Source organism: Phocoena phocoena, chromosome 4 (assembly GCF_963924675.1).
Source record: "Phocoena phocoena chromosome 4, mPhoPho1.1, whole genome shotgun sequence".
NCBI classification, from domain to species: Eukaryota; Metazoa; Chordata; class Mammalia; order Artiodactyla; family Phocoenidae; genus Phocoena; species Phocoena phocoena.
In genome coordinates this window covers 23,393,145-23,405,568 of record NC_089222.1, presented here as the reverse complement: position 1 = coordinate 23,405,568, position 12,424 = coordinate 23,393,145, and the positions used below count along the sequence as shown (strand labels likewise).

The 12,424-nt window shown below is 41.9% G+C and overlaps 1 pseudogene; it reads left to right on the top strand.

The window, feature by feature from the left end:
- The first annotated feature begins 5,038 nt into the window (after positions 1 to 5,038).
- Positions 5,039 to 11,531, top strand: LOC136121931 (eukaryotic translation initiation factor 3 subunit J-like; annotated as a pseudogene).
- Positions 11,532 to 12,424: the final 893 nt, after the last annotated feature.

Sequence of the window (12,424 nt, the reverse complement as noted above, 5' to 3'; positions counted from 1 at the left end):
TTTCTGGTCCATTGATCTACGTGTCTGTTTTTGTGCCAGTACCAAGAGCTTTGCGGTATAGTTGGAAATCAGGGAGTGTGATACTTCCAGCTTTGTTCTTCTTTCTCAAGGTTGCTTTGGCTATTCGGGGTCTTTTATGGTTCCATACAAATTTTAGGATTATTTGTTCTACTTCTGTGAAATATGCCTTTGGTATTTTGATAGGAGTGTCACTGAATCTGTAACTTGCTTTGGGTAGTATGGATATTTTAGGAATATTAATTCTTCTAATCCATGAGCATGGTATATCTTTTCATTTATTTGTATTGTTTTCAATTTCTTTTATCATTGTCTTATTGTTTTCACAGTACAGGTCTTTTACCTCCTTGGTCAAATTTAGTTCTAGATATTTTATTCTTTTTGATGAAATTGTAAATGGGATTGTTTTCTTAATTTCTCTTTCTGATAGATTGTTATTAGTGTATAGAAATGTTACTGATTTCTGTATATTAATTTTGTATCCTGCAACTTTACTGATTTCATTTATCGATATTAGTTCTAACAGTTTTTGGGGGGAGTCAATAGGATTTTCCATATATAGTATCATGTCATCTGCAAACAGTGACAGTTTTATAGAAGTGACTTCCTTGATCACTTGTAAGCAGATTTCTGTTTGTTTTAGGAACATGCTACGCATGTCATTTGCTACCAGATTCTTTGGAAATAGGGGATTTTTGCTTAAACCATGATGTCTGCTGAGGTGTAAATGACAACTGGTACCTGCAGTAACCAAAGGATGTCATTAGTATTACACGGGCTCTTTAGCTGAGTCCCTGAATGGGTCCTGAAACTCCTGGTATGACCATATATGACTTTTTTCATCATCTTCTTCTTTTTAAAAATATTTATTGATTTGGCTGCACCCGGTCTTAGTTTCGGCACGTGGGATCTTGTTCCCTGACCAGGTTTCGAACCCAGGCCCCCTGCATTGGGAGCAAGGAGTCTTAACCACTGGACCACTGGGGAAGTCCTGATTCTTTTCTTCTTATAAGAGCAAATAGCAGTAGTAATTTTAGACTCTTGTCCTTAAGTAGGGAGACCAAAACCTTTTGCATCCCAGCTTGGAAGGTTTGCTGCATATCCATACTGGGGAGAGAGAACATTATTCTCACTCCTGTTTAAACCTCCTTTGTTTAGCAATACTATTTATTAAATCTTTTGATATATATGTAGTTTTAATCAAAAGGAATTTGTATCTAGCTTTGACTGCTCAGCAGAAGTAAATAAAAATACTAAAGATAAATGTGTTCCTTTGATTCCCAAATAAAGCAAAAGGAAGTTGCTGTTGGAATTTGCCTTGAACCCACAAATTTTTGCCCAGCAAAATTAATACAAAGGGTCATAACATTCAAGTCTGCCTTTTCCTGGGACAGTTTGCTTGGGCCTGTGGGGATTCAGCTGTAAGTTGCAGGCAACCCCTTGGTAACCGGCTTCAGTCAGTGAGGGAGAATTGTCAGAGCTGGCATCAAGGACTTTTAGATAAGGGGCGTATTCTGCTAGTTGGGGAAATGGTTGGGTAGAATGCAGGATGTAGCAAGATATTTCTTGGATTTTGTGTTTGACAGATTTAAAAGGCATGTGAGACCTTTGGCCAGTCTCTGTCACCTAGGGTTTTGAAAACTTTAATTTTATCCTAATTAAAAATAATTGAAGTGCCATTTACTCCAGGGAGAGGGGCAGCCCCAGAGTTTGTGGACCCTAAAGCATTAGACATATCTAAGCCTCACAAACTTTTCATTCTTTCCCTGGGGTCCCTCCTGAGGCAGCACCTTCTGATGGGTCTCACTGAGGGCTCAAGTTTAAAGAAGCGCCATAATGAGTGTTTGAAGGAGGAAGTTAAGAAAAGCTGCCTTCATGCCTTTTTTCTGACTAAGAAGCTTACTAATTAGGGTCCCCAGAGAGCATGGTTCAAGCCATTCGGCACAATCTGACTATAGATTAAAATGCCCCCACCCCCAGGCCCCCAAACAAAAGCCAGAGTGCCAACCAGGGGGACAGTACTGGGAGGGGGCTTCTTCTTGTAGTCTGGGGTAGAAAGAACCGAAGACCAGTGCCGTGAGTCAAAGCCAAAATCAACACCAAGACCGTGGCACGGGGTGGGGGAGGGATGGGAAAGGGGGCCTGAATCGACAATCAGGAGTCAGGCTGGACGTGGAAGGAATGGAAGTGGTTCTGGAACAAAGTGGGCTGGTCCTGGGTGGCTGCTGGCTGGCACTGGTGCAGGCGAAGTTTACCTTTGTTGGTCGGGAGGAGCGGGGGACTGGTGTAGATGGACTTGTTAGGTGGCCCTAAAGGTGTAGGATCCAGTCAGACAATACTGAAGGGGACTCTCAGTGTTTATTTCCCTTTCTCTTTGTCATGGCTGTGGCTATAGAACCAGTTGTAAATAAATGACATTTTCAACTTGTACATTTTCCCATTTTACAGTTATAAGTATTGCTTTAAAATATTTTATTATTAAAAAAAATGTGCTGAATGGTTAAAAAAAAGCACAACTTGGAAAGCACAAAAGAGAATTAAGAAGAAAATAAAAATGCACCAGGAGGGCTTCCCTGGTGGCGCAGTGGTTGAGAGTCCGTCCGCCTGCCGATGCAGGGGACACGGGTTCGTGCCCCAGTCTGGGAAGATCCCACATGCCGCAGAGTGGCTGGGCCCGTGAGCCATGGCCGCTGAGCCTGCGCGTCCAGAGCCTGTGCTCCGCAACGGGAGAGGCCACAACAGTGAGAGGCCCGCGTACAGCAAAAAAAAGATGCACCAGGAATTAAACCACCCGGAGATAACTATCATTGGTATGTTGGTGAATTTCCTTCCTGGTATTTTGGATGTTAAAAGAAACTTGTTGAGCTTGTGTTTTCACCCAGATGAGCTGACCAGGTGAGCCATGCTGGCTAGGTGTGAACCACATCAGCCAGGTGAGCCATTATCCAGAGCAGAGACCTCCAGCTTGAGTGTTGATTGGAGAAATCTCCAGACACATTTGCCCTGAGTAGACGGACCCTGTTAGTGGTCTGACATTATTTTGTCACTATCATTGGTGTGTTTCATCACATGGAGCATCTGATCCCATTTGGACCCAAGACCTGGGAAAGTAAAGCCCAGAACTATGATCCAGTTAAGGGAATTGTTTGCTTCTTATGCAAGTCTAAGGAGGCCCATTTTAAAGTCAGTGTCATCACAGTCACTCAGTGCAGGAGCATAATTCTCCAAGCATCCTCTGTAGTAAGACCTTATTACGATGATGGGTGTAAAGAAATATCCATGAGACGTGCACATCTGATGATAACAAGAACCCCAAACCGTGACATGTCCAATGAACTGTTTAACTGGAAAGGATTTTATCGGAAACGGCGGCCACCCTCCTGACTCTCCAACTATGATGGGAAGTTATGGAGTGTCCATCATCCTCAACACTGCCCACAGAACGGCTGGATGAAATCATATAAATGCAAATTATGCTGTAATTAAAGAGGAAAGAGGCAAGAAGCGAAACATTTAGCTGAGCATGACCTTCAGGGTCCTCTGTTGCCTTTGAGAGTCCAGGAAGGCTCTGAGGGTTTGCTTTGAAATCATCCCCTTACGCTGTTGACAGGGACAGTAGGTTAATGAAGAGAGATGCGGCAGTGGTTTTGAGAGAGCTGGCATGCCATTTCGGGGTGACGGTCACTAGGGGGTGTCAGATTGATGGTTCTCTGACCCCTCCCGGCAGGAGGAAGAGCAGGCTCCCTGTTACTTATTTGTCTCCCCACCACCGGTTATCTTCCAGGGACCCAGCATTGGGGCTGATGGGAAAGGAAGAAAGAAAAAGTGTTCTTCATATGGGGAGGCAGTACTAAGACCGTTTTCATGGGCTGTAATGACATCTATTTTTAATTTAATTTTTTCAACAGTTCTAACATTCAATTCCAAAATAAAGTAAAATAAAATAAAATAAAAACAAGTGAAACTCTCTTTTTCCACTTTCAGCCCCTGCCCAGCACCGCTACCCTCCAACCTCAACCACAGGAACCGCTGTTATTAGATTTCTGAGTGTCCTTCCAGAGTGTCTTTGTGTTGATATATGCAAACATTAATATATACTCTTATTTCCCTCCATTTTTTTTTTTTTTTTTTTTTTTATTTATTTTTGGCTGTGTTGGCTCTTCGTTTCTCTGCGAGGGCTTTCCCCAACTGCGGCAAGTGGGGGCCACTCCTCATCGCAGTGCGCGGGCCTCTCACTATCGTGGCCTCTCCCATTGCAGAGCACAGGCTCCAGACGCGCAGGCTCAGCAATTGTGACTCACGGGGCCAGTTGCTCTGCGGCATGTGGGATCCTCCCAGACCAGGGCTCGAACCCGCGTCCTCTGCATTGGCAGGCGGACTCCCAACCACTGCGCCACCAGGGAAGCCCTCCCTCCATTTTTATGTGGAAGGTAACATACTGTTTTTTTTTGTTTTTCTTTTTTTTTTTTTTTTTTGCGGTATGCGGGCCTCTCACTGTTGTGGCCTCTCCCGTTGCAGAGCACAGGCTCCGGACGCGCAGGCTCAGCGGCCATGGCTCACAGGCCCAGCTGCTCCGCGGCACATGGGATCTTCCCGGATTGGGGCACGAACCCATGTCCCCTGCATCGGCAGGAGGACTCTCAACCACTACGCCACCAGGGAAGCCCAACATACTGTATTTTATACCTTGTTGTTTTCATTTAATATATCATGGAGCCTTTTCCATACCAGTATATGGAAAGCATCCTTCTCCTTTTCTACAGCTGTGTATTGCTCTATGGATGTACCATACTTACTAATCCCCATTCATGGACATTTCGTTTATTTCCAATTTTGCTACTGCAAACAAGTGTCACTGTTTTCTATGTCTGCTTTCCCCTGGGTTCTGAGCCCCATAGAGACTATGTCCTGGGCGTTATTCATAACACATAATACAGTTTCCGATACATAGTGGATGCTCAGTAAATGTGAGTGGTGGAATTCAGTTAAATAGAACACCAAAGAATCCATAGAGGCAGCCATGGTGAACACAGCTGTCAGCCCGCCCACTGGGGTGATTACAGTAGGCCTGGTAAGACCTTCCTTCCGTCCCCAACTCAACTCCAAATCTTCTGGATCATAGCTGGAATCCCTCTATTCCTTTCATCCCTTTAACTTCCTGCTCTCACTTGTTAAAGAGCAAAAGCTCCACCCTGGTGTTTGCCAGTCATGTACCTCTCAGTGGGGGTCTTCATACTCTCAGAGGAGGTCTCCCCTCTCCTGGCCACATCACACATTCTGACCATTTAGGAGGCAGAGGGACAGACACGTACAAGTGAGTCAAGTCATAACTGGCTCTCATTCATGCTGTCAGGTGGTCACTTACTTGGTTGGTCCAGGGCCTCAGAACAGAGACTCTGGGCTCAAATCTCAGCTCTGCCACTTCCTAGTGGGCGGCATCAGGCAAGTCGCTTAATCTCTGTGTCTCCTTTTTTTTTTTTTTTAATTTTTGAATTTTATTTTATTTATTTTTTTATACAGCAGGTTTTTATTAGTTATCCATTTTATACATATTAGTGTATATATGTCAATCCCAATCTCCCAATATCGTATATTAATGCATATATGTGGAACCTAGAAAAATGGTACAGATGAACCAGTTTGCAGGGCAGAAATAGAGACACAGATGTAGAGAACAAACATTTTTTTAATCTGTAAAATAGAGATACTTAACATTTATACCAACCTCATAGGGTTGTGGGTGGGATCAATGAGCTAAAGTACTTATGACAGTGCCTGGCATGCCGTAAGTGCTGGTAAGGGTTTGCTATCATTGTAATTGGCCCTCAGGGTGGGGAGGGGAGTGGGTGCCTGCTATTCACTCTGAGACTCTGCCAGCCCTCCTGGGCAACCTCTCAAAGCTGGGAGGGGTTGGCACTCTCCTTACTGCTTTCCTGGGTCACTTCCTTTGACACCTGTCAAAGCAGGATGGCTTGCATGAACTTCACTAACACTAAATGCTCCTTTCTTGTGTTGCCTTTGCCTTGTTAGTCTCCTGGGAATGAGCACACAGATCTTTGATGAGTTTTGCTTAAGAGTAATAAAAAGTAGCCAGCCTATTAATTCCATCAATTTCCAAGTAAGAAGGAAAAATCATGTCATGATGATAGCACAGGGCAAGATCTGATTGTGGGTTTCCTGTATCAGTGGTTTTATCAGATAGGAAAGGGAACGAGAGGCAGGGCCTACCCTGTATTGTTGCAAGGTTTCTACATTTTTACGTGGAGTAGTACAATTCTAACTTTAAGTAGATTGAAAAATTAAGGACGTATATCATAATCCCTACAACAACCACTAAAAAATATGATTGAAAGAGACATAGTTGAAAAGCCAAAGAAGAATTCTAAAAATTATTAAATTAATCCAAAAGAAAGCAGGAAAGGAGCAGGAGAGGAACAAAATCAGAGAACACAAATAGAAATCACATAAAAATGCTTAATCACTATTCAAAAATAAAATAAATAAATCATTGATACATGGAACAATATGGATGAATCCTTAAATTCATCCAGAATAAGCATCAAAAAAGAATGCATACTGTGAATCTTTATTTTCTATATCTATATCTATCTATCTATATCCATCTAGCTAGCTAACTAGCTATCAAATTCACTTGTATGAAGTACTAAAGTACTGAACTGAATCTATGGTGGAAAAAATCAGCAACCGTTGCCTTAGTGGGAAGAGGGCAGGGATTTAACTGGAAGGGGCATGAGGGGATTTTCTTGGGTGATAGTTATATTATGTATCTTTAAAGAGATTTGGGTTGAATGTGTGTATGCATGTCAGATTCATGAAATGGTACACTTAAGATTTGTGAGTTTCATTGTATGTAAGTTTACCTAAAAAGAAAAAAGTAAATTAATATTCACTTTAATTATGGTACACATGCTAAAATATTTAGGGTGAAGTTTACTGATTTCTGCAACTTACTTGCATAAAAAATAAGGTAAATGATGGATAGAGAGTTGGATAGATGGTAGATATATAATAAAACAATTATAATCAAATGTCAATTGTAGAATCTAGGTAGTGAATACATGGTATACATTTTTTCGACTTTCCTGTATGTTTGAAAGCTTTTATAATGAAAAATTGGCTAAAAAAAAAAAAAAAGAAGGTGAAACAAACCATTTTCAGATAAAACCTGTGGAAATTTGTTGCCAGCAGAGCTGCACTACAATAAATGCTAAGAAAGTTTCATGTGGAAGGGAAATGATACCAGGTGAAAATGTGAATCTTTATGGAGGAAAGAAGAACCCTGGAAATCATAAATAGCACATACTGTTTTTCCTCTATTTTCTATGTTACTTAAAGCCAACTGACTGTTTAAAGCAAAAATGATGACAAATGTATTGTGGCATTTAAAATATATGTAGAAGTGAAATATACAACAACAAGAGTACAAAGTCAGGAGGGGGTGTAAAGAGAATTACACTTTGTAAGTTTCTTCATTGTAAAGACAGAATGTGATAAGGATATATATTTTAATTATGAGAGAAACCACAAAACATAAACAAAAAGAGTTATAACTAAATAGCTGATGAATGGAATGTAGAACTGAAAAATGCTTGATTAACCCCAAATGAAAGAAGGAAAAGAGGAAGGGAGAGCAGAGTAGATAAGTAAAAAAATAAGAATTACATTAAATGTAAATGGACTAAATATGCTGCTTAAAAGGCAAGAGATTCTCAGACCAGATAAGAAAGCAAGGCCTAAATCTATGCTGTTTAAAAGATAAACACTTGAAATACAAAGACACAGGAGGTTAAAGTAAAAGGAAGGAAAATATATGCCGTGCCAATACTAAGCACAAGAAAGCTGGTGTGGCTATATTACTATCCCAGAAGGAGCATTACCAGAAATAAAGTGGGTCATTTCATAGTGAGGGGCTGTGTTTTGGTTTAAATATCCCTACTAAGGATTCTGAATTTCAATCAGAATATTTGCCAAAACAGCTGTTTTGTGTTTGAGTTCTTCATTTTTTATTTCTCTTCCTCTCACGTCTCATGTAACTCTTTCCTCTCTAATATTATTAATTTGTAATAAAGTGCTTTTCCCATTTTTATTTCTTTAAAAACTAATTCACAAAAATAAAATTTAAATAATTGCCCATAGTTTCCCTTTTGTAACAATACATCTGCCTTCCTTTTATCTTGTCCCTCTGTGGTCCTGGTGCATAGGCATTTACAGTTTTTATAGCTGAAATTATAACACGGGTACAATTTTGTGTTCCGGTCATTCTCTTATATCAGTAAAACACCCTGTTTATGTTGCATGTATTATGGCAAGTTTTCTCAGCCTTGGCACTATTGAAATTTTGCGCCAGATTTGTTTATGGGGAGCTGTCCTGTGCATTGTGGGTGGCTTAGCAGCACCGCTGAACTCCACAATTACTAGATTCCAGTAGACCCCCAACCCCCTAGTTGTGACAATCAAAAATGTCTCCACTTTGCCAAAAGTTCCCTGGGAGGTAAAATCACCCCTCGTTGAGGGCCACTGAATCTGGGAATCATTTTTATTCACAGCCTAACATTATATACATTTAGTTGAGGACTCATACTTTGCCAAAATAATTCCTATTACTGGACATATTATTTCCAACACTTTCCATTTAAATTTAAATTCCGTTTAAATTTCACTATAAGAGGCATGCTCATAGCCATTCCTTCCTTCTAGGCTACTTATTTTCCTTAGAGTAAATTCCTGGGTATGGGGTGTGTGGGTTCAGGGGCATTTGACCATCCTCTTTTGAGGACTTTGAGGAGAAGAATGATCCTCAGAGTGATCGAAAGCTGGGGATTTCCATGCCCTGAATTAGTTCCCTGCCAATATAAATCACACAAGTCATTTAGGACCCATCTGTGTCATGGAGAAAAGTGCTAGGTGACTTATACATTTTGGTGCTGGGTCAACAAATTAGTTATCTGAGCTATAAATTACTGCAGTGATCCATAAATCAAATCTGTATTATATAAATCAAAAGATACAGATATATGATGAGAATTTAAGAATACTAATTTATAAAATGCATCATGATAAATTGAACCACGCAATAAAGGAAAACTGTGGCACATCCATCAGTGCCTCCTCACCCAAGGAGACATTAGATGCCCAGACTGGCAGCAAAGGAGCTGGGAAGTAAAGTCAATAGACTCTGCATGGAAGGGGAATATGGAAAACTCTTAGTGATTCCTGCAGAATAGATTGCTGATGTATATTTTAACTTTCAAGAAGTGTCTAAAGTGCAGTTTTCCTTTTCTGTATTTTTTTCCTCCAGAGTGTCTGGTGCCTCTGGATTTAAGGATGGTTGAGAAAGTAGCCAAGCTTTTTCTTGCTTCTGTGCATGCTGCTGCTCCAGCCTGGAATTCTTCCCTCCAGTTCTCTCTCTTCACTTATATTCATCCTCTGGTTCTCAGTTTGAACGTCCTTTCTTCAGGGACACCTTCCCCCACACCCCCGACTGGATCAGGTCATCCTGTCAAGGGCTTCTATAGCTTCCCGCTTCCTCACTGCTTATGTATCCATTCCCACCCATTGTTCATGCCCATGATCGCTCTCCCGCATGAGAGCATAAGCTCCAGAGGAAAATAGTAGCGTCTGCCTTATCCTCTGCTATATATCCAGCACCTAGTACATTGCCACAGACTACACACGCTAGTGTTTCTGGAATAACTGAATGACAGGAGAAAGGAGGGTCCCATAGGTAGGGGCTGGGGGCTTGGAGATGCCATCTCTGGCAGATGCTGGGTCAGTGATGCGTAGTATTTATTCTAAACTTCCTCAGCTGTTTTATGAGAACTTATTAAAGGAATGTTGTGGGTCGATAAGTTTGAAAAAATTGCGTATTTCATTCCGCACTAGGAGAGTTGGGATGCACATCACCATAGGAAAGGCTCTTCTAGTTAAAAATGTTAAATATTGGGCTTCCCTGGTGGCGCAGTGGTTGTGAGTCCGCCTGCCGATGCAGGGGACGCGGGTTCGTGCCCCGGTCCGGGAAGATCCCACGTGCCGCGGAGCAGCTGGGCCCGTGAGCCATGGCCGCTGAGCCTGCGCATCCGGAGCCTGTGCTCCGCAATGGGAGAGGCCACAACAGTGAGAGGCCCGCGTACCGCAAAAAAGAAAAAAAAAGTTAAATATTGTTTCACTGAGGTCAGGGTATCCAAACAGAGGGAGGTTATCTGGGTTGTGAGTTTTGCCGGATCCAATCACCAGCCCCTGATCAACACAGTTTTCTTAGGCGTTTCATGGTCTCCCCATCCTCGACAAGGTGATGCCAGAGACACAGGCTACAAATCCTTTCCTACCAAGAGATCGTGTCTTGTTGGGGATACACATACGTACCTGTAACTGAAATCTCAGCCAAACTCTCTGGGGTACGAAACAAAAACTTATTTTTTTTCTAACCACAGCCTTTAAACCTGCTCTATTGTATTTCCCTTCCCCACCTCTTGACAAGAGTTCCTGCAGACCCCGCGATCTTATGGTCCCTTTAACTACAGAAATAGTCATCCTGACAATCAAGACTCACATTCACGCATAAGCAAGTCCTTCTGGTTAAATCCCCAATTCAGCTTCTCTCCCATCCAAAGCCTCTCCTCCCCCAGCTCAGCTGTGGCCTGTGACTGAGGTCTTCTTTTATTCTTTCTTCATCTTCAGCTCTTCTGGGGTGGGCAGGAGGAGGGGGACTTAAAGACAAGGGCCAGACACGCTTACACCCAGCTCGAGATGGCGGTGGCAGCGGCGGGGGACTCCGACTCCTGGGACGCGGACAGGTTCTCCGTGGAAGACCCGATGCGGAAGGTGGGGGGCAGCGGCACCGCCGGCAGGGACCGCTGGGAAGGTGACGACGAGGACGTCAAGGATAACTGGGATGATGATGATGAAAAAAAAGCAGCAGCAGAAGTAAAACCAGAAGTAAAAATTTCAGAAAGGAAAAAAACAGCAGAGAAGATAAAAGAGAAAGAACGGCAGCGGAAGAAAAGGCAAGAAGAAATTAAAAAGAGGTTAGAAGAACCTGAAGAACCTAAAGTGCTAACACCAGACAGATAAACTGCGGCTAAAGAAATTACAGGAAGAGTCAGACCTCGAATTAGCGAAAGAAACTTTTGGTGTTAATAATACAGTTTATGGAAGAGATGCTATGAACCCATCTTCAAGGGATGCCTTCACAGAGTTTGGGAAGTTACTAAAAAAATTACACAATATGAAAAATCACTATATTATACCAGTGTTTTGGAAGCCTTAGTTCGAGATGTGTGTATTTCACTGGAAATTGATGACTTGAAAAAGATTACCAGTTCGTTGACTGTACTTTACAGTGAAAAACCGAAGCAAGAAAAGCAAAGCAAAGCCAAAAGGAAGAAGAAAGGTGTGGTTCCCGGAGGGGGATTAAAGGCTACATGAAAGATCATCTGGCAGATCATGGTGGTTATGATGGAGGGTATGTTCAAGATTTTGAAGACCTCGCGTGACGTTTTATCTTCTCCTGGTGTCTTCTTTCTGTTGCCCACAATCCGTTCAACATGTAGCACAACTTCCTTTCCTTTCAGTTCTGCCAAATGCTACAATCGGAAGTGCAGTATCTTTTGTGCTGGTTATTAACCCCTCGACACTTAGGTGCTAATGTGCAGATGAGGATCTTGCTGCCAAGGGCTTAAAATTGGGAACCTCCATTGCTACCACATCATAGTTTAAAAAAACAGACCTAATAATGTTGTTGTTGCTATCTGATTCCGTAGCAGCAGTCACTAAATTGGAAACAAAGGTTGCAGCATGACAAAAAATTGTGTAGTATTTACCAGCACCATTCAGAAATACAGCCTTAACCATACCTCCTTGAACTACTTCATAACTTGTCAAGAAAAGCAGTCTGCTGCAAGGGCGTGTGGTGTGCACCTAGTATTAAAGTTGCTTTGTCTTAAAATTGAGCGTCAGGATATTAAATATACATTGTGAAGAAGACGGCTTATCTCAGAGTGAAGATGGCGGCTGAAAAGCTCTACTTTGATATTTACAAATTAAATGACCAAAACCCTCCAACTTGGAAGCTGAAGAAGGTAAACCTCTCCATTATTGCATTACCAAGTTGTGGAATCTCTTGAGTGCATAGACTGTCTAGTTTCTATTTATCAGACTATTCTACTGATGGAGTGCTTCAGATAGGGGAGGGAAACTCCTTACCTATTTTATTTGTCTGATTTAAGTGTCTGAGAAACAAATCTCCTTTGTTCTCTGAGGCTGCAGTGGATCAGCTTTAACAGGGTTTCGGCATTTCCTTTATAAAACTTTGTTTTGTTCAGCAAACTGCGCCATTTAACTACAGTTTGGTAAATTGTTATGTTAACAATTATGACATCTGCAATGT